The 20,346-nt window shown below is 38.8% G+C and overlaps 1 protein-coding gene across 1 annotated transcript in view; it reads left to right on the plus strand.

Moving 5' to 3' along the window:
- The first annotated feature begins 5,458 nt into the window (after positions 1 to 5,458).
- Positions 5,459 to 20,346, plus strand: part of lingo1a (leucine rich repeat and Ig domain containing 1a) — a 146,457-nt gene continuing 131,569 nt past the window's right edge. The window contains exon 1 of the mRNA XM_020660682.3: positions 5,459 to 5,842. The gene's annotated coding sequence lies outside the window, so the exon portion shown is untranslated. The remainder of the gene's footprint in view (positions 5,843 to 20,346) is intronic.

The following is a 20,346-nucleotide window of genomic DNA, read 5'->3' on the forward strand; positions in this document are numbered from 1 at the left end:
GAAATGCCTGTATATACAGATGTACGTTTTTTTTTGCGCCTGCATTGCCCAGGGGACCACACTGCAAATGCTAAACAAGGACAAGAGCAAACGCCTGGGTTGCAGTGAAAGCTGCAACATTGTTCTCTGTGTGGATGGACAAAAAGTTCAGGCTTTGCTGGAAGTACTTTTGAATTATTCATGCCCGTGTATGATTGGCTGCTAGCATCAACACTTATTCTATAAACCTGCAGAAGCATCTGTTCGCATCATAAGGAGAAACTGCATGTGCAACATTACTTTATTGATTTTTATTGCAACTTCTTGAAAGAAAAAAAAATGGAACACATTTTTCATCATTGCCTTTCACACGTCTCTCTCTTGATGGCAGTATGCATGCAGAAATTTGCTCTGAAACAACAGCTTAACCATCAATCCAATATCCAAGTTTAGGACTATCAATGAATATTGACTCCACACACAAATGGCCAATCAATGTTTACAATGCTGTTTATAAGGCATTGCTGTACTCAAAATACACCGACTCTTTCTAACATCACTTTAAAAGGTCACATATTATGCCTAATACACTTCACCTTGTTATTTTAACACTAATATGTGTCCCTAGTCTGTCTACAAACCCCCCAATTATTGAGAGAAGTCCATCTACCCGTCGTTTTTCTGCTCCACTTTTGAGAAAATGTGTGCTCAAACAGGCTGTTTGGAGATTTTCCCTTCATGACATCACAAAGGGCAGTAACCCCTCCCCCAGGTGCGTGACACTCCCATCGCTAGGTGTTTGTTCCACCCTCTCATTGTAAACCATAGGGCATGGAGCAAGGAAACCCAAGCCCTTCCTGAGTAAGGCTCATTTGCATTTAACGCTACAGACACAGAAACAGCCTGTTCTGAGCAGGACTGAAATAGAGGGTTTTATAGGTATGATCAAATACAGGATCAGAGTGGATGTTTAACAAGTAACTTCACAGACATGTTTTGGGGAGCTATGCGACTTATTTAAACTTCTTGGAAAGGATAATAAAATGTGACCTTTAAAGGAGAATATTCTATTTATAACTGGGATTTGGGTTTATCTTTAGCACTGTCATGTATTTCAAGACATTTTTTAGAAGGCATGAGTGTAAAGTGGAGGCATAAGAGCGATGTGGTGACTCTTTTAAAAACTCTGCTCGCAGAAGACTACCAGGGAGCAAACTGCAGCATATATGTTATTTTATAAAAGAGTGAAATAATAGGTATTAATATGGGTATTATATAACTCTATAGTAATGGATATTCCTGTATTCATATTAAAATGTTAAAGTTAATAAGTGTTCATCAATTACACGTTAACCACCTGTCTTTCAACTGGAGATCTTATGTCCCACTTCAACTCACATTTGCACCACAAACCAACAATAAGGAGGAAAAACATGTAATAAAAGGGAGTGATCACAAACTGATGTTTAGTTATCACACCAACAACCAACTTTAACACTTAATGTGGATTTACAACAGAGAGCCGTGAAGTCCTGAAACTCTTTCATGCACACAAGTCTTTCTTGTCATTGCACAACATATTGTCTGGTACTGTCTCGTGGGATAATGCATGGGGCCATGCAATTTTTTATTTGGTTAACATACAAAAATTGATTTCTCCTTCAGTGGGCTCTGAATTTAAAGCCTGCGATGTGTAAAGAAAAAAAGAAAAACAGGGTCACACTTCATCACACATTTCTTTTCATTTGTACTCAAGTGTTGTCGACACATTATGCAAGTGTAGAAGACACTGTGCTGGAATTATTTGATATAATGTAAGTTGGCCCATTGTCTCCTCTGTTGCAGCTGCATTCTGTAGGTGCACAAGATTGTACTTTTTAATGATGCATCTTCTACCACAGGTAAAAGAGAAATAACAGTTATAGCTGTAGTTCTGTAAAACAGACCATGTTTACAGCTCAGGAAGTGCTGTGTCATAAAAGCAGTAAGGACCTCTTTATGTGAATTATACAACAAACTAATAAATAGTCAAATTAAAAAAAATAAGTAAAAGGGATCATTATTTCAGAAAATATGCAGTTTGTATTGTTGATGAAATCGTTTTTTGGGGGTATGTACGATTTCTTAAACCTCTAAATTCATGCCCATGCATAATTCTATTTTTTGTTTAAACACAGTGACTTGTGGTCCTTTCCTTTATTTCAATGTTACAGACTGCTTGCATGTTTTGTCACTTTTAAAACATCCTGTTGAGGGGAATGCAATGACAGAAATTGTATTTTTGACTCTCCAGAGAAACGGATCAGACTTTAAAGTAAAATGAAAATGTTCCAACAGCTCTGATGGAGCTCAAGACTCGACCTGAGGACAGCTGCTGTGTTACAAATTGATTCGACTGTCATCCAAAAACTTTAAATCTGTGTGTGACAGCTTACCTGCCTGACAGGTAGAAGTATAGGAAGTATTTTGCCTTTGGATACTCGTGTTGTGTCACATTCACAACTGCACAGATGCACTTGAAGCAACTCAATTTGTGCTATACAGCAAACAGGCAGAATGCATTTTTGTTTCTCACAAGTATTTATGGATTCCCCTTCATCATAGTTTAGTAACTACCTTACACAACAGCTCGATATATATTTCCAAAGTGAGAGAAAGAGAAATAAATCCAATCTTAATTTCTCGCCCTGACCTTGAATTTTCATGACATGACAAAGCGTAATACAGAACATGAAATGATGGCACCTAGGGCTAAAATTATATAATAAAAAAAATAATCCAATATTTTGGTAGTTGTAGGTACACTCTAGTAATCTCCATTAGCCATAGATGTTGTCGTAAGCTTTAGCAATGTTTGTAATACATACTTACATGCCAAGATAGTGAAACAAGTAGCCTACAAGTTGTACCTTGTAAAAAGCACCATATAAGAATTGTTATAGATGGCTTGTTAGAAAGCTTTCAACAGCTCATACGTTTTCATAATATCAGGCCAATATTTTAATAGATGCAGTATTTCCATATAGCCAGAAACTTGCTATGGTAACCCATTAGCCATTAGCTATTCTTGTAAACATCAGTTATGTTTGAGTTAAATGCTAAATATTAAATGTCTCCATGCTAACAATCTAAGGAAGTGAATTACCAATATACTGTACAGCTAGTATGGATTAGATCTTGTGTAACAATGAGACTAACTTCAATGAGATCATGCCATTGAGTCAAAGTGATAAATCCTAATTTAAAAAGAAAACATATAAAAGATTCTAAAGAAATGTTTTTACTCTCTTGACGTGATAACATTCAGGCAGCTGTGTAAGTAAAGCTGTCTCCATCCTCTAAGGCCAAACCAAGAGCCTCAATCACTGAAGGGCTTCCACTGACAACCATAGCTCAACTGAGTAGAGAGATATCCTCAGAGCTCTACCCACCAGCCTCCCATCCATTCCACCATTGATTCTTAATCCTGTCTGTAAGCTGCACGCAGTAGGGTGTCCTGACCGCTCAAGCCACCCATACTCTTAACCCCATGCCTTGAAGTGCACGCTGATTTAGAGCATGAATCATGAGTGTAGGATTATATGGAGTGAGTCATGTCAGCCAAGGGATGCCCGCTGTGCTTTTTAAAGGATGTGTTGGCGGAAATATTTTTATGTGAAATATTTTGCAATGTGCGTGGTTGGATGGACAAACAAGAGGATACATTGTTTTTAGGGCAGAGACCCACGGATAAATATACCAGATCCAGTTTTACTTTCAATAAACTTCAAACAGTCCAACAAACTGGTGATAATGTGAGTCTTAGTTTTCATTGGTTGTGTTGGTTGGTAATAGAATTGGAAAATTAATGCCGTTTATTTATCATTAGAAGTCAGTCTCTCTTGTGCCTCAGTGAAAATGAAAGTCCAATGTCTCACAGCAAACACACTGAAGCATATGATTTCCGTGGGTTGTAAAGTTACAGTTGTCAGGAGAACGTTTTCAGAAAAGCTTTAGTAGAAGTGGTTGTGTTCCCTGCACTGAGTTAATAAAGCACTTGCTTTATTTGTTACTACCATGACCTTTTATGATTGTTTTTAGTTGGTTAGTTTTATTCGATTCATTTGGGAGGGTTCTTGTAAAATGCATATTTTCTAAGCATAGACTGTAAAAACATGGACGTAGACTCAGTTCCGTCACCTATTGGTTTTTTCAAGCCCAATGATGGTGGTCTCCCTATTGGAAATGCTGACTCTACCTAACCCTTAGTCAATCTAGAAACAGGCAGAGGTGGAGCTAACGCGGGCCCTGGCCTTCTGCCAAACAGCTACAATGTGCCCACCAGTCAGTTAAATTGGCCACGCCCCTTATCATGCCTTATTATGCATAACTCTTAGCCCTAGCCAATCAAAATGGATAAGTGATAAATAAATTAAAAAATACCCTAGTTCATGCAATGTAACAGTACATGTTCTACCAAAAAGGAAACATTCTCTATAAGCCAATAAAACATTTATTTTTAATGTAAAAATTGTAACTGTAATATGGGGCTCATTGGGGATTCCAGGGCTTTTGGACCCAGCCTCAATAGATATTTAATCAACTAAGGTGCACTTCCAAATTGACTTTATTTTCAATTTTTAACATCAAAGGTTGGATCTGTTCATTAAGGTTTTGACTTTGCTGTAACTTACAATGTGAACTATGTTGCTGAATTTCTTTTTTAATATGCTTTGGAACTCAAACATTTCTTCATTCCTTATAAATAATAAGTGGGCTAATGGCTTGAATTAATGACAACATTTTAAATATTGTATGATACGATGTTCCAGAGTAACATAAAGAGAGCATGCAGTAAAGCTTTTGCTGTGATTTTGTATGTTTTCCACATCAATTTCTGTACAGTAAATTAGCACTTATCAGACATATTCAAGAGACCCTATGTTTGGATCCCTGTACATGTAAAAAAAAAAAAAAACACAACAGTAAATGACAAAGTAAAATGAGGTGTTGTGATAGTTGTAAGCAAGGTTGGTTGATATGCATCTAGTTGCTATACAATCCAAACAAGGTTGTGTTAAGATCTTGGCTGTTCTCCCAGTGCTTAAACCTCCTCTGTAGTCTCATCTTTCTCAGCCATCTTCCCAGCTTGTTTATCTGTTTGGCTTTGTGCACAAGAGGGGAGGATTACTCAGCATTCTGATATACAAACAACAATGCCTGCATTTGCCTCCATCCCTGGACTCAGCTCTTAAACGTACCTGCAGTCTTTTCAGATGAAGATATGGTGAAACAATTTATTGAACTTACAGGTTTGTGAAGATCTGACTGCAATTCACATTGAGGCAGAAGTAAGGAGAGATGGAGCGACTCCCTCCTCCCCCTCCCTCTCCTCTCTCAATCTCTCATCGCATACTGCGGCTCCTCCCTCCACCTTACCCTTCTCCACATCCCCTCCCTTCCACTGTGTCTCTCTTCCTCCCTGTCTCCATCCCTCCTTCATTCTCCCTCAATCTTCCAGCCTAGCTGAGCCTATAGCAGAGGATCCACCCTCCCTTTACGTGTGTGTGCGCGCGTGTGTGCATGTGTTTGAACCACATGTGTCACTGTGGGTGCACATGTGGCTTCGCAGCTGACGGGAAAGGACTCATGAAGTGCTCTGGACTTGGATAACAGATCCCTCTCCTTACGCATATTTACCATAATTTTTAACAACACTCCAAAAAAAAAAAAAAAAAAATCTCCCATTAAAGAGTCTAATTTTCCTCCTCTCGGGGCAGCATCTGGATGGAATCTTCAATCCTTTCCTCACAATCTTGGATTTAATGAGCAGCCACCGTGGAATGAAGCAAGCAATTTCTGGATTCCCTTCGTTACAGCTCTGGTAAGAATATCTCTCTCCTGTCTCCCCTCTTGCTCTCTTTCAGTATATCTGTCTCCTTTTCTTGCACTTCCGACCTGATTTACTTCTCATAACATATTGACAGGTGCAAGCAGTACACATTATGGGATAGGGGAGCAGTTAAATGAAGCAGAGCGGGCTATTTAGGACACGGAGAGAGGGAGGAAAAGAGGATGGGCTGGCTGAAAGAGAGAGAGAGTGTGTGAGAAAGAGTGTAGGGGAAATAAGCAGAGAACAGAAATGTGTGTCGACACCAGCAGTGTTGCTCATGCTGTCAAGGGCTGGAGGGAAAAATGCTCCACTTGGTACTTGCTATTGATCTGCTGTTATTTTCAGCCCCTATCCCTCAGAGACAACTTTGCATGGTCTACCTGACAGTGTTGGTTATGCCCATTTGTTGGCACAGACAGAAAGGTTGCTCTGTCAAGAATAGGAGCATAAATTGTAAATCTGAATGTAGGCACAATTTATGGCTGGCTGAATTTCACATGCAAATGTATATTTACATGTGTGCTGTCTTTTTTTGTCATGCATCATAGGTGGAAATGTGTGTTTTTTTTGGCAGAATGTGTATCCTTGATGTGGGTATATGAAGGTATAGAACGTGACAAAGTGGTACTTAGATTCCTTTTTTGGATGCTTTTCTGCACACCTATTGTAACCATATTCCCCTGAGACCTCCTCAGATGAAGTTGAGGGGAGGGAGAAAATGAAGCTTTCCTCCATGTTGATTTTGCCTGATTACCTGATGGGCCCCCCTGACAACAGCTCTGACGTGCGAACAGATTTCCAGATACCGATTTGAAATGGCTGTCGTGCAGATCAAATGAATGTGTGCAGAGGAAGAGGTTCAAACATGTCAATAATTCCTCCCATATTTCCCTTTGTCAGCTTGTTTATCAGCCTTTTCTTCAGAAATATAAAATGCTAATGATATATTGATGAGGATTTATTTAACTTTTTTTTCACTTTGTCAGTTGGAAGCGTGAAGCAAAGTTGCTACTTTTGATCATCTCCGCAGGCTGGATAGGCTGCATTTCTTTTATCTTTACTGCTGTCTTGTTATTAATTCTCTGTTCATATCTCTCTCTTGTCTCTACGAACTCTACAGGGAGAGGAGGAAAGAAAGACTGTTAGGAGGGAGAATCTAAAAAAAAAATAAGAAAGTGAGAGGAAAGCTGGTACTGGTACTGAGAGCAGTGAAGAAAAGCCGAGAGGGGTGCTAGTGGAAGGTGAAGGAGGAAGAACATAGCGACGCAGGATTGACAGAAAGTCAGAGACAAGAGGACAAAGGGGACAGAGGAGAAGTGAGTGTGTGCTAACAAGCCTCAGGAAGAGCTTTTAGACAGGCAAACCTCTTCTGAGGCTCAGGCTTATGGGGGTGGGGGTGGGGGGGGGTACGGGGGGGTACGGGGGGGGTCAGTTTACACACACATCCACGCTCTCCAAAGGAAAAACCCATGATAGATAAGCCACAGACCTGCATCTCTCACACTTGCCTGGCTGCATTTTCCTGTAAGGGACATCAATATTTATCACATTTCCCATTTCAGAGAAGAAACACCCGACTGGAGGAGGGAAAAATAATAAAAGATAAATCAAATTACCCCACCTTGGGAAGACCTCCTGCTTCTGTTTCATTTAGAATTCCTTTCCAGCACTTAGGCAAGGTTGACTGATACTGTTGCATATTGAAATACAGGTGCAGCCACAGCAGTTCATATTTTCACTGATTGCATTGCATAGCTTTAGTTTTTATTGGCAATGGTAATTGTGATAGATATATTCAGGCAGGATGAATTAAATGCCATGTATTGAATGATCTCATTAGCACTTTACATATCCTTTCACTGCTTATTCTGTTTAAATTCTTTATCACTTCCTACAGCCAGGCTTAAAATTCTTAATGCAATATCAGTATGGATTTAATGGTTTTGAATAAACAACATAGATCAGACTTTACTTAGTGGAGCTTTTATGAGGGTTTAATGGAGATGGAAGATTAAATCAACAATGTATCCCAGGATGCATCCCTATTAAATTAGGAGATGATCCCCTTTATTTAGAACCAGAGGTATTCCGCTAATTGATTGCTTTATTTGGAAAGTATTAAGGGAAATCTTCCTCCTTCACTCTCAGTCTCCCTCAGGCACACAAACGCACACACACACACAGACAGACACACAAACACTAAAAAGGATGTGCCTTCGTGCAGCTCACAGTACTCATTTTTACTCTACTCAAGTGCAGTAAAAGCTTGTCGTGCAGTGGGAGACTTGTGTCCGAGAGTGACTCACAGAGTCCATGAATGCTTGTCCGTCCACCCACAGCACAGGAAGCATTAATAGCACACTGCCCAGTGCCAAATGAGAAGTTAACAACTAATTTTTCTCCCCAACCTCCAAGGCAATCATTCTCAAGGCTGTTATAGCAAATAGTGGTCATTGCTGATGCGGTTTCATGATTTACCGTGATGCATGAAATGAAGCTGGCAAATTTGTCACAGCAATTCACAGCTAATGGTGTCTGTAGTGGTGGGCTATACAATTGTGGATTGATGTGAATATGAGCTTCACAGAGTGTGCTCTCTGATTGGACACAATTCAAGATTTCTGAAGTTTTATTCCAAAATGTAAAACTCAATAACTCTTCCAATTGGCGTAAAAAATTTATTTGAACAAACAAGATTGAAAACACTTATTAATAATGTCTACCCCCTTTCAAGGAGGAAATATTAGCTAATCACCCCAAATGAAGTTCATCCAGTCACCAAATGTTTTTTTTCTTCTTTACAACAAGCAGCTAATAACTCTTTATAGTAAGCCTTTAGTACAAGCATCGTTTTTTTATTGGAGGTTTATTCCATCACACTATGAATGTTGACCAGAATAAAAACCATAAGTTACCACCTCTCAATATCCACTACAACTTTGCCTTAACTGCCCCAACACTAACGTTACAGTAAAGTCTGTGAAGTAATTTTATTTCTGTTTTAAATAATTGTGTTGAGAAATAGTGTTGAGAGTGACAGGCCTATGAGTGTAGTATATCTCTTATTCTAAACTATGGCACTACAGGATCCTAGACTGTTTAAATCCTTTAAAGAAGCATTTAGTAGTATAATGTGTACAATGAAATTATCTGTAGTATAACAGTTCATCAGCCATGAGCTTGCTCAAACTGTTATGGGGTGAAGTTTCCTTAGTGATCAGTTGGCCTTTATATGTTTTGAATGATCTTATGCATTCATATTTGATGGTGGATAATAGGTCACACTCTTACCTTAACCAACAAGAAAAAGGCCCATATTCTCCAGTGATATGACTGAGGACCAAGATCAGAACCCTGGGGAACTCCTTCACTTAATGTTGTCAGTAAAAAAAAAGAAGGAAAAAGGGAATTATAATAACAATACTAGTAAGAGTATCAAGAGCTTCATCTGTATGTTTTTTGATTAATAGAGCAAGATAATAAAGGAAAAAACACAATATTGCAAACTTCTTTTGTACAATAGCATGGACTGCAGTGTCAGAACTGCAAAATAATCATCTGATAAAACGACAAAAAGACCTTAAAAAAACAAAACAACTTCACCTACTACAATTAAAGCAAGTGTTTACAAAAATAATTTAAGCTCCTGTGAGAAGTATTTGGTTAAGGATATCTCTGTCTCTGTATTAATCTTGTCCTGTACATGTTTAAGTGCTTCCTGATGATATACAGTATGTCACTCTGCCTTCTTCACAGTCTTCTTATCAGTCAATCACATCACTCAGTGTGAATGTTTGCCTTGGAAAAAAAGTCAGTGTCAGCAGCATTCTCTAGTTCACTTCTCACTTACCCTATGGCAGAGGTTACACAAATTAAGAAATCTGTGTTATTGTGAAACCCTTCTGAGATTCCTGTAGGCTGAAAAGGAACCGCTATTAATCAGCAGTAGTTCTTCTTTTTATCAGAAATTAAATATAAACAGTCCTCAACTCCACAGACATTTTCTTTCATTGTAAACTTACAAAGACAAGTCAGTTGTTAAATTTACACTCTTACATTTTATTTCCTAAGAGGCCCCCTGCTCCATACTCATACACACAGTACATATGCACTCACATTTGGGATTTGCCAAACACTGTAGTCTGCAGCAGTTGGGGGTTAAGAACATTACTCAGCAGTTGTTCGTGAAGGATGAGAGAGCAATATTTGTTCACTTCCCCTGCTTATTATTCCCCCCTGCCAACTGAGTGAATCTAAATGGTATAAATTGGAAATTGTATAAATAATTCAGGAATGGCTTTTATCATCTCCATTGTGAAGCATTACTAGACCAAGGCAATAGAAATTCTTGTGTCTATGTTACAGTTCCAGGAAAGGATTCACCCCTCTCTGACCTTTAGTGTTTTCAGTTGTTCAACAAAATCTTTCAAACACCCCCTTCTCTTGCCCTAGTTTTCATTTGACGCACACTGCTTCTGTGAAAAGTGCTCCAAAGTCCACATCAAATGGTATTCAGCCTTTTCTCTTCTACGTTATGAGGATATAGGGCAAACAGTCATTCTTTTTTAAACTCTTAAACTGTTTTCCCTGTGACAAGTCATTTACAGTCGAGTTCTCGAGATCTTGACCCATTTATGTTGTTATGTCTTAATTTCGAAAAAATGACTCAGGTAAACCAGCATTGTTATTACGAGATCATGAGATAAGTAGAGATCTCAATATACAACCAAATTACTCATCACAGAAAATGGAGTAGAATACATTTTCCTCTTTGGGCTTCCTTTCTGAGCATTCATTGGTTTATTGAAACACTTTAGTTTAACCATTTTCAAGACACCTACTAGATGGTTCGTTAGGTTATCATATCATTTCTGGCATATCTTTAATGCAACTACATGGTTAAAAGGGATCTAGTGAAATGAAGGCTTTTGCCACAATGCTGGAGCCTTTAGAATTGCAATGTGAGGCAGAAAAGGAATCTTGATGGTGCGTTCAGAACTCGGATCTCAGAGCTGGGAGTGACGTCCCACCCGAGTTGGAAACAAACATGAAAAGTAACATGAATGCCTCCAGCAGTACCTTTGTTGTGTTAGCTAATGCTTGGCAATAACAACAAGCTACGTGATGTTCACAAGATATTTAACTTCCACAATATTATCGGTGTGTTTGAGTCAATTACACAAAAAGAGGTTGCTAATAAACACTGAATGCTTCCAAAACCACATATGCTACGTTTGACTGGGAAGACATGTTTGTTTCATGTCATATGTTGATCTGATTGGCTGCCTTTTTTAGATGGTTCTTATATACTGTAAAGTTTTTCTTAGAAGAAGTAGCATCTCATACAACATCCATGAAGGAAGATGCGGAAAAACCCATTTCCTAAAGCTGCCTGAAGCTTATGTCTAAGATAGTTTTGAGCATTCCTATGTATAAGCCCAGCTTCTTTGTACAAGAAAATGCACTACTTTGTGTTATTACTGGGATATGATATGGACAGGATCTCTGGAAATTACATGTTCATGCCTGTGAATCATATATGCCTATAACTCCTCTTATCTACCCCTCCAAAATGAGAGTAAATAAACCAACAGTGCTGGCATTCATTAGAAGCATGCTTGAAATAGATAGCATCAGCTTTCATCCCCCTGCGTCACACATTACAGTACAATTTTTGACACAAAACCTGTGCCAATTGAAACTGCGTCCAACAGAGAGTTATATTGAGGAGGGAGTGATGTATGTATGCAATGACACACACAGATCATCTAAATTTACAAAAGTACTACTCAGAACATATTCCTGCCAGATCCAATGGAGTTGCTGTGTTTAATGACCTTTCTATCTAAATTTTAAGCATCTTTTGTATTTGCACCAACTAGTTTTGGTAAAATGATTTATGCCAGTCAATAGACAGCAGAAGAGCCAAACAATACTCTCAAGGTTGAGCTCAATAGATTCTCTTTGATTGCTAGCAAACATAGTGAGCCGCCTCCTTAAATTGAGGGGGAGTCCAGGTTGGAGGATTCCAAAATGTTCGTCCCGATGCTCCTGGGCTTTCAAGAAGGCTGTGAGTAAAGAGACTATGTAGGGTTATAGCTACAACATGTAGAGCTGTAGCCTGATAATAATAGAAGTGTAATTTGATATTTATGGCTTGTTCATTTTTCCTTCTTATGGTTGTCATAACATAGTGTACAAAATGTGGATGTAGTGTCAGTGATTTTATTGTCAACCATTCGTATTCTACAGCGATGTTTTGGAGTCGAATAATGGCAGACTGAAAATTGGCCACCTAACTTTTGACCATTTTAGTAACAGACAAAGGGTTGGTGCTGAGGCTTGCCTTAATCTTCATTGCCTTTTTAGCAAACCCTGAATAAATCTACATTTGGACCACCTGTCAGTCAAATCAGTCATGTCCCTAATTTTGCCTAATTATGCGAAAGTCTTAGCCCTAAAACAATCTTTTTTTGTTTTACCCCGAGACAGATTTACTAAGAAATAATGAGCCTTTGATACTAAAACCGTTTCCTGAATTAGGTTGTAACGTTCAATTCTGCTCTAAGAATAGACATTTCAATATGTGAGCTGAAGGGGATTTCTTAGACTTTTTTAGCCAGCCTCACGTGGTCACTAGTGGAACTGCAATTTGTGCTCAGAATTGGCATATTCCATCACCAGAGATTCCACTTGGTCCAAAAGAAAAAGGGGAATTAAAAAAGGACAAACATTTTACCCAAATTGGGATTACCTCGCTCAGCTATAAATATAATGATATAGCAGCTTTCTCAAATAGAGGATAATTTACAGACATATTGTCTTTATTTAATTTTGGCTTGGCCTGTCATCACTTGGCATAATTAGAAAAATAAACAAAGAAGAAAATGTCAGTTACAATTTCTCAGACCATAATCTATGAGGTCCTCATAAGCAACTCAGATTTTCACACATGTCAGGCTGTACAATGTACAAATTGATCCTGAATCAATATGTAATCCAGGGTGATTTTCCCATTCCCCTTAGGTTATCTATTTTAGACAGTTGTTGGCCTTAACTGTGCAAGAAAAAGGATCTGTATGCAGAATCCATGAGAATACAGGGAACTGTATAATGGTTCATGTCAGTGAGTAAGCAAAGTGATGACTTACAACTGGTCATTATTAAAATATTGCTTTCTTGGCTGGTTGATATCTCTTTTTCATCTCAAAATTGGTCCTGCCCCCTCCACCCATGGCCAAACAAACACTCACAGTTGGAGGTAAATTAAAAATAATAATACGTTCAGTTGAAACCTCTCTCTTGGCCCCCAGCTTGTGTGTTAGTCTGATGCCCTGGAACACATGCTCCTTACAAATCCATGCTTTGTGACTAATATTTCAAACGCTGCTACACACACAGCATGCTTGGAAACATGCTTTCAAAAGATATAATTGAAGCATGAAAATAGTACTTATTTGTTTTAGATTAATTTCAGGCTCAAAAGAGATGGTCTTTTACATGAGCACAGCTGGGGGAGAGGTGCCTCGTCTGTGAACATCATTCCTGGATGTTTTCCCAGCCCTGAGTGTACTGAAGTCTGCACTATGATCATCGTCAGTCGAAAGAGAAAACACAGGCGAAAGAAAGCTGCCAATATTTCTAATTATCATGGATGATGCACCCAGAGCTCTATTTTTGGATCTTCGCAGCAGGAGAAAGCAGAGGGGGGGGTTTACTTGTGTCTGTGAAATGTGAAGTCAATTCATCTTTAATTCTGTTTGCTCAAATGTTGTTACATCTCAAGGTCAGGGCTGTGTCGTGTTACAGAATTGGCGGAAGGTGTAGAGCGAGATGTAGGGAATCAGAAACAGCAGTAATTATTCGACATAGTTGGTTGAAATGATTATTGAATGTCATAAAAGAGTGGGACTGATGTATGTTTAAGGATAGAGGAGTGTTTTCTCTTTCACAGTCAAATGAGCATCTCTGTTAGCTTATCCTAAAACAGCTGAGCCTATAGAGTTCAATTCATTAAAAAATAATTGCAGGCATGATGGTTATACTTATCAAACTAGAGTAGCCTTTCAAAATGGGAATTTTGAAGGCTATTATTATCAGTTGGAGAGAAGCAGAGTTCATTAAAAACAAAAGTTGAAATCTGAGACATGGTCCATTGTTGTGGTTTGCATATTGGCAGTGGTGCAAAAACAAAAATAAAATCAACTGAGCTACCTAAAAAAATCTAATACAGATGTAGTTTATCATGAAAATTCTAATTGAATTCAGCCAACTTTTGTTACTTCAACCTGTTTGCAATCCTAACGTTCTCTCCCACAGAATCACTGTGATTGGCTAGTAATGTGCAAGCAACCTCATTGGTTGTTTGCTTCAGACGTGATAAGTTAAAAAAAAAAAAAAAGAAATACAAAGGAGAGAAACCACATACACAGATTAGACACACATTTGTTCAAACAAACATTTCCTTTAAATATAAAATGGAAATAACAGATTTTATCAGAAGTTTATCAGCTACACACTCTGGCTTTAAAGCTTCAGTATTTAGCATAATTCCAAAAGACTGTTAGTTAAAAGAGAACATTTTGATCATTAAATGTCACCAACAATATCTAATTGGAATCGGGGTTAGCTTGCACTTAACTAGCCAATCACAGTGACCCAGTGAGGAGAATGTTTGGGTTGCCACCAGGTTGCTGAATCAATGGTTGGCTGAATTCCATTGGAATTGTCATGTTGCCTACTGCCACTTTAAGGAAGTGGTGAATTTTTAGGCTTACAGCCAGTCCTAACAGCATGTGACGCGAGCATACGTCAGTGACAAAAACAGCTTCAGTCTATTGTTTCAACACTCTGTTTGGCTTTCCGGGGGGTGGCCGTTTATTGACGAGGCCCTATAACTTGTAATTTGAGAATTTCAATGGCACCAAAGTGGATTTTACTTTTGCGGTTTGGTCCCTTTGACTCCAGAGCTGCCCTGAACACTTTTTACAATACAATTTAATTTCATTGTAACAACAGCATCGTCAACTTTGGTACCCCCTGCTGACAAAGTGGTACCCTTTGACTATTTTCTCATGTTGTCGCGTGCGTGTCAAACTTTTGTTTTTTAACAAACAAAAAAAGATTTGTCCAACGATATTTGGGTAACGGTGCGGTCACTAGAAATGAAAGAACTATTTTTAATTTCAACATGCCAAAACACATGTAATCTGGACTTCAAGTTCATATGCGTCAAATGCAGCATATGCAAAGAGGGCCATTGGGTCATCTCCTGCCCTGTATAAGTGCTGGCATGTGTGCATTTTAACAGCTTTATTATAGTCCAGAGATTTATGTGAGAAAAAAAGCTCCTATACCTTGTCTTCTCTACACCAGGTCTCTGTGGTCATTAGTATTCTGCTCAGCGCTGTGCACTCTCATCTTGGTTGGCCTTTTTCCAATCTGAAATTATTTTTTTTGCCGTTTTGTGCATGGCAGTCTCTTTCAGCAAAATGATGTCCAGGTTTAAATAAGTAAACAAAGATAGTGACATATAAATGCTAATGAGCACATTCTAATAGGGCACTTTTTAAAGTGGAAAATGAAAATGGACTTTCGGGCCTTTTAGTGTGGTGTTGTTCTGAATCCTGCAGATAAATGTATCTTCCTTTGTCATACTTTAATAGTGGAGCCAGTGAAAACTATGACTATGCAAACTCTGCTCACATTCAGAACCCTGCATATATACTGAATACATTACTGTATGCATATTATGTTTTTTTCTTATTCTGGTATCTTAACACATGAGATGAGAAGAGTGTCCTCAAAGATTTGAAACACAGATTAATTATTTTTCTATTGATTAGGGCAGATGACATGTCAGATTTTGTATAATGCCACCTTTGATGCCTGAATATAAAAAACAAATTGATGGCATAAGAAAATCCCCAATTACTAAAATATTGGGATTCAAACGACCCAAAGAACGGTGGCTAACCCAGTTATAATGTTTGTTTTCTGCTGATATGGCTATTTGTACTTTGAGTTCACCTAGTATATTGTTTGATGAAGCATCCTTGATGTCCTTTATACACCCTAGAAATCAGCTTTAAACATCCATAGCTGTATTTCTTATTAGTGGATTCAAGCGGACTCTAGGTGGGTTGCAGGTCATTTACAGGGCCGGCAGGGATGGCAGCTCTTCCTTGGAGATTTAGAAATCACATTTATGTCCCTAGATTATATTTGCCTTGTCTTTCTGTCCAGACGTTAATAATGAATTATTTCCAGTTCATGACAACATTTTCTAGAGTGAGTGGTGTCTTCCATTTTCTTTTTTTATCTCTTACCGTGTACCAAAATAGTTCTGGAAAACTTTCAGCCGTCTGGAGCCTCTACAGGCTAACGGGCCGCCCACACGGGTATATTCACTCAGTATGAGCTCTTTTTTCAGGACTGTGTGGGCGAGTAAAGATCTGCTTGTTTTACATCCCGCTCACTCTCCCATTAGTTTGGTCGCACCTGTCGGGTCGGTACAGCTTATGTCTTTATTAATGTCTCTGAATGATCTTTGTGGGTGTCATTTAATCTCAATTATAGCACAGACGAGCTTCAAAATCAGCAGAATGATAATTGCCCATGGCTCAATAAAAACATATGTGTCCAATGTGCTGCTTTGACCTTATCCAGTTGGTCAGTTATCGCCCAACAGCCGTGCTTGTCCATCTTAGTTTTCTTTAAGCAATTTTGGCTTTAACTACCATTCTCATGCCTCATTGCTGCATCAGCTGTACATTGGACCATATCCCCTTGTTCACAATTCATAACAGCAGAGAAACACTGCTAGAGAAATTTAATGACAGCCTTTTCTGTTATGTCCACTTCTCTTCCTGAGATTTTACAGTACAGAGTTTTTGCCTTTAGAAGTGTCCCCCTCTCTGGAAAGATGTTTCTCATAGTTTATGCAGTCTGTAGTTTGGTTCTAACCAACCTAAAATCAGGTTATATCATGAATGCAGTTTGTTGTTGGTGAGCAAAAAAAATCTAGGCTATTTTATCAGTTACCTTGTTTAAATGCTGTGCATATTCTACATGTATCCGTGCATGCACTTGACTGCTTCTGTCCATTGATGATGATTACTTGCAAATGTTACACCCCTGAAAAAGAGAGGAAAATAATCATTAGTGATGCTGCGATGTTTCCTCATCAACAGTATTTATTAGAATGAATTAACACATTGACAAAAATAAATATGTATGTGCAAAATGAGCAGAGGTAGAGACAGGATGCACACACCTTATTGAACTTGAATCATTCACTCCCACACTTTTCTGTCAAACTAAAGCTTAAACTCACCAGATTAAAAAATTGCATGAAACAAAATACATGCAAAATTGTGTAACATGTTTCCTCAACAAGAGTATTCACCAGAATGAGGAAAACATTACGTTTTCCTGGTAGGAGACAAAAGCAAACAATCCCAGATCATCTGTTGCAGACAATTTAATGGAGCACACAGAAACAAAGCTGACAATAAAGAATGACGTTAGAATGTGTATACTAAACATTCTCCTATCATCTTAACCTTTTTTCTTAACATATTAAGTGATTTATTTTAAAGGATAGTACCTCACAGTAATTACTCACAATTCTTAGACAAATGGAATTCAATTCTGCTCAATTGTGGGTATTCACAGTTTGCTTTACACATGTCAGCATATGGGAATGTGTGATGGCACATGTATGCAGCATGTGTGTAGAGAATTGCTGTCACCACCACCTGGGATGTGATCTACATAGCATTACATGAAGTCAGCATTGCCACTCATCACCTGCTCCAGCAGGGAGCCAGGAAGAGCGAGGGCAGATTATGATGGGAGCGGTTCAGGAAGTAGAAGGCTCCCTGTAGCTGTAACGACCTTAAGTGGGCCAGGCTCAGGTGAGCTTTCCGCACTTAAGCCAAATTGGAAAAGACCCTCTGAGCAGAGAGCTAAGTGGCTCTGGTGAGCCGCTGATGCGTCTCTGTGAAGAGGTCTGGGAAAAGGGTTACATCCAGCAGAGCTTCTTGTGGTTCAGGATGGCATTATGGATCCTATAGGAATTTAGGAAGATAAACAGGTGATGGGCCTTTTTAAAGGGAAATATTTTGTGTCATTCAAAGTGAGGAGTATGAGTCTTTCAAATTACCTTCCCAGGCTTAGGGACTTCACTCACTCTGGAGGGGAACTACTCTAGATTAAGAATGTGTTTGCCCACAGTACTGTAATGCACAATGGAGATAAGCACCCACCATACTGTCTCATCCACTGTGCTTAAATTGTACCTGAAGTCACGCCAACGTAAGGTATCGCCGAAATAACGATCCCCTCATGGCGATGATTTATTTTAATATAATTGAGACTGCAGTCTAATTGAAGCTGATGAGATGGGTTTGTGTATTCCCACAGCGAGGATTGCAATTGTTCAACACTTCTTTATGTGTTATCTCTGAGAGTTTTATCTCTTTATGAGGACACATCGGTGTATTGAATGCAAATGAATACGTATTGAAAGCAAAAACCTTTGTGGAATTATTTCCATTAAATAAGCCTATAGGGTAACAGCGATGATGTAAAGGAAAGGCCATAGCATATTGGTATTCTGCGACGCTGCACGCCCAGCTCTCTAAACCAAAGTCGACATTTAATTTGCAACCAAAATGAGGTGAACTTTGTGTGAAGCGGGTCATTTTACCGCTGTAATCGAAGTGCCCCCTCTCTTTGCTCTTAATTTGACTTTCACTGTACAAAAAAAATGGATTGGTGTTTCTGTGAGAGAATGAGGAAGTATAACCCCTTTATGATTTCACAAGTATCATAAAATATGCACAACAGACTCCAGTTTCTATTTTCTTTTTTTGGAGGGGCACTTTAATCCAAAGTGTTTGACAGTAATGTAAATGAATACTTCAAATACGACAACTATAGGAATCAAAGCTTTTAAAGACGACTTGAAAAACGACACTTGGAGAGCGTCTCGCTTCAGTAAATTTGACTATATCTCCAGTTCAAAGGGAATGTTGTGACGGGACATAATGTGTGGAGAAACTGTTACAACATGAAGAGGCAGCAGTTGAACCTCGAAGGTGTAAAGGAAGAAATGGGAACATGTTGTCCCTTGATGTTGCCGATGTGTCACTTTAAAAGCTGCAGTGTTTGTATGATTGGGATTGTGGATGCTGCCTTTAAGTGATTGGCGTGAAATACGTACATGAAATGTGGGGGGAAGGGGGGGGGGGGGGGGGGGGGGAATGATTCACTGTGGATGACGACTCTCTCGTGTCCCTTTTCGCATTTACTCGGCAGCGGTTTGACTTTGTTTGAAATGACTGGTGTTGTTATCTCCAAGAGTCTGTACCAGTGACTATCTCTGAGTTGTCAAATAGTGCTGATATCATCTTCAAAAACCAGCTTGGTGCGCCAATAGAGTTTTCAGTTTGCGGCCAGAAACTGGTTGGAAAATTGATTTCCAGAGATTCCTCCTGGGTAATTTTTTTTTTTCTTCTTTGCAGCCGGCTCCTGCCAACTGCTGACTTCTTCCCGGCCAGGCTAATAAATTAATCTTTGTCACACATTTCCACCGAGCACACTGGCTTCTGTTTCATGGCTCTATTATAAACGAAACAAAGAATAGAGGGAGGGGAAAAAACAAAACAAAGGAAATACACAAGGCATGAGAAACATTAGTTAATGAAGGCAGTAGAAATTCAAATGCTATCATACATTTTGAATCTGTACCAATCAATGTAAAAGTTAATCCTGAGGATGACCTTGCATCTTTCTTTTCAGAGAAGATAGTTATTCCTTCAAACCTGAAGTGCTGCACAAATTGCACTCTGCTGAGTCCAAAAGCATTCCTCCTGAAGCTGAAAGATCTCGTTATCTCACTCTGTTGTCCTCGTTTCAAAAATTCATTAATCACAGCGTAGTTCTGTGACGCAGAATTCTTGGCACATGCTTTGCTTCTGAACTACATGGTGATTATTGTTGTTGTCTCATGACCTTTAGGTGAGTCTGGTAAGTCTAGCTTCAGATAAGCATTCTTGTTGATGCATATTCCTCTGAAACCTTTGATCTCTACATACAGTCACTACTTCTGTCTCTGAATAGATTGTGATTATTGGTGCAGTGATGTGAAAAGACAATAACACGTCTGCTTTGTACTCCTGTCATTTTCTTGTGCATATACTCTACTTCCATCTGGGGGTTGATGATAAGATGGAGAGCTAGCAACACAAAATACACACACAAACACACACTCTCGAATATGTTTCATTGTATTCGGCTTTTCTTGAGCATTTTTGAAGCCTTGACACATTGTGTGTACATTTTATTGACCCATGTGGAAATCAGTCGGGGTGTAAAATAAACAGAAACAAATCTGCAACTAATACTGTATATACTGTACTCATCGCTTAATTGAATGTTATGTAACTGTTTTTAGATCACGGCCATTCCATGTAAATTTACATGTGAAG

The sequence above is a fragment of the Labrus bergylta genome, chromosome 7 (assembly GCF_963930695.1).
Source record: "Labrus bergylta chromosome 7, fLabBer1.1, whole genome shotgun sequence".
In the NCBI taxonomy this organism is placed as follows: domain Eukaryota; kingdom Metazoa; phylum Chordata; class Actinopteri; order Labriformes; family Labridae; genus Labrus; species Labrus bergylta.